This window comes from Acyrthosiphon pisum, chromosome X (assembly GCF_005508785.2).
Source record: "Acyrthosiphon pisum isolate AL4f chromosome X, pea_aphid_22Mar2018_4r6ur, whole genome shotgun sequence".
In the NCBI taxonomy this organism is placed as follows: Eukaryota; Metazoa; Arthropoda; class Insecta; order Hemiptera; family Aphididae; genus Acyrthosiphon; species Acyrthosiphon pisum.
The window spans coordinates 119358900-119362116 of NC_042493.1; the positions used below are offsets into that span (position 1 = coordinate 119358900).

At 32.9% G+C, this 3217-nt stretch overlaps 1 non-coding gene across 1 annotated transcript; it reads left to right on the top strand.

Moving 5' to 3' along the window:
- The first annotated feature begins 2856 nt into the window (after positions 1-2856).
- LOC115033489 lies at positions 2857-3016 on the top strand. Its single transcript, XR_003838838.1, has one exon. It is a non-coding gene; the product is annotated as a U4 spliceosomal RNA (small nuclear RNA).
- The last annotated feature ends 201 nt before the right edge of the window (positions 3017-3217 follow it).

The window sequence follows — 3217 nt, forward strand, 5'->3', positions numbered from 1 at the left end:
AAAATTTCATCAAGAAAGTCAAATTAAATTTTTATGAGCATTTGAAATTCATATTTTTACAACATTTGACATTCGCTCGATTTCTCATATGACGATTTTCTTATTTTACTGTAATTAAAAAATGAATGAATGTAGAAATTTTAAAATTTCACTGAATGTTAATATTTTCATTTTCTATACACCATAACATTTTGAAAATATTTTGACTATTTTTGAGCTGTTTATGGACATTCTCAGTTTTAAATTTTTTTAGTTCTTTTTTTCTATAATTGTTGAAAGTGCAGCTTGACAGACTAACCGTTTTAGTATTAATATAAATGAATAACACGACAATATGATTATGTATAAGTATAATATATAATAACGTACAACTGGACAATTTAACGTGACTGTACACACACACCGTATACGCACTGTACGACGGTGGCTGTGCAAGTGATTCTTACATACTTCGAAGGCCCTATATATATGCACAACCGAGGTCATGTTACATCCGTATAGAGAGTGAGTCTTACGCTCGTATAACTAGATACTAAATTGTACACACGTGTCAAGGCTGACTACTAATATTAATTGTACATTTCAACAATAATTATCAATAAAAAAAAATGATTCAAGGCTCCTGATATATTGTTACAATAGCAGTTGAAAAATATTAAAAATACATGGGCACAATTTTTTTTTATAAGCATTTGAAGTTCAAATATTGACAAAATTTATCAAATTTAAAATTGAATAATATATTTTGTAGTTAAAAATTTATAAAATGTTCAACTTTTATATCTAAGGATTGAAAATTTAAAGCAAGATTCCTCGTAAGAAGTTAATTCCGTTACCAAAAAATCTAAAAAATACATAGGCACAGTTTATTTTTAGAGTCATTTTACGTTCAAATTTGGACGAAATTACAGATTAAAAAACCTAGAATAACTATTTTAGTTATTTTGCTGTGATTGTATAATATTATTCGTAGGTACTTGAAACTTCTAAAGTACCTATACTATTATATATCTTTGATAATATCACGGTTTGTTGTTGATGTATAACGTGTTAAATTAAATACCTAATGGATATTGTGATATGATTAATTTGGAATTTATTGTAGGTACTTATTATAGGTTAATTTTTTTTTAATACCATAATATATATATGTATATAATATGTCTTATATCTAGACTGACATACTGTCTCCGCTCAGAATCGTTTTTTCTTATACAATGATATTATAGATATCATTTAATTCAAATTTAATACCATCCATTTAACAGTGACCCACTCGTAAGCTACTGTACAGCAGAGCGACATCCACTTGCCCACTTTTTTTTTGTTGATAATGGTAGATAATCTTATAAAGAATCTTGTATTACATTTTAAATTCACTTTTCTATCAGAAAAGATACTGTTGAAGAAAATCCAAGTACTTTCACTGTCTTAAAAGTTGATGGCAGACACACACAAAAAAAAAATTTTAAATAAAAAAACACACATCATAGTAAAATCAATAGATTCATCGTTGTTTTTTATTAGATTATTATTTATGTATTAGATAGGTACAATAAATAAATCAATGATACAATGGAAAATATTGATATAATATTGACTAAATATAAAGCGAATTTTTTTCCTACCTACTTATATGTCAATTTACCTAAATTGAAAAAGTTTTTAACTTAAGATCAATAATACAAATTTGGTGTATTAAAAATCAAAATCAAAAGAGTTGAAGCAGATTCAAAATTTAAACTATTATAATACCTATAGGTATCTAATTTAATTTTTAATTTTTTGTCACCCCCATAAGTAGGTGACAAATAATATATTACTCAACAGTTCTGATATAAATAGGCACCTAAATTATAAAATGCTAATGCCAGGTTGCATCAACAATCATTAAACATTTATTGAATCAATAGTGAGCTAATGGTCCCTTAAACATAGTTTAGTAGTCCATTATAATTGGTCCATTCAATTGTATTGAACCATTAATTTAATTAATTTTTCATAGGACCCAGCATAAATGTATTCAGGCATTGTTCTTTATTTTATTTAGGTATAACTATTAGATATTTAGATAAGTGATAACTTAATAATATATGTGATTTTATTTTATTTATATAATTTACAAAAAATAAAAAAAAATAGTTTTTACTAATATTATTATTTTATGTTAAACTTATATTCTTATTTGATATTACCTTCCTATAACTAGTATTAGGTACTTACCCACCTAATTCTATAACCAGTTTTTTCTATGTGATTTAAAATTTTAAAAAAATAATACATTAAGGTATTATCGTTGGTGGAGATGGTGACAGCGACGACGACGCCCCGAACGAGTGCGCGCCATATCGTGCCGATAGATGTCATCGATGGATGGCGCTTTTGTGACCATCAACCTGGGTCGCGCGAAACGCCGACCGCGCGGCGACCAACGCGTGACACCCGATGTCGTCGGCCACTGTCCCGACGGTGGAGCGTCAGTTTTCCGGTGTGCGTTCCGCTCGGTATTCAGGCGGGACGCGTGCCGAGCTTCGAAAATCGTATCCGGACGTCCGCACGTCACGCTCGGGCCCAGTGGCGTAGCGAACTTTAAATCATATGGAAGCAAACAAATTATTTATGACCTACCCCACCCAACTCCAACTGATGTATACGATACTCATATGCTCAAATAGGGGGTTGGGGTAGCACCCAAAATAAAGTTCAAAGACTGACCGTGTGTATGGGCTTTATGAGGTTATGACCCACCACCACCCCCCAGAAACCAGAAGCAATTGCTTCTGAAAAACATGATTCGCTACGCCACTGCTCGGGCCCCGCACCACAGGTATACGGGTGCCAGACGTCGTATTCTTCAGCTTTGCGCGGTGGCGATATCGTAAGTTAGTTATTACGATTCGTAACCAATGAGATCCAGCCGAGGTGCGATTATTGCTAGTTGAAAACTTTACCAATACCCCGCCTCTTGGACATGAAACACTGCCAGCGTAGGCAATTTTTGAAGGCCCTAACGGGCTCATATCGGCATTTGCCTCGTATCATAAATACACTCTTCTGCTAGAACGGCGACGCCCCGCGTTACCGACTCGAATTTTTAATCCGTTTCACGCAGCTGTTCGCCTGTTGCTCGGCCTCTCCTCCCGTATGCGTCGAGAGTTGACCCGGGGCGATCGGTCAGCGGTCTATACTAGATTGTTTTCCGTTTTTTTTTTAAATA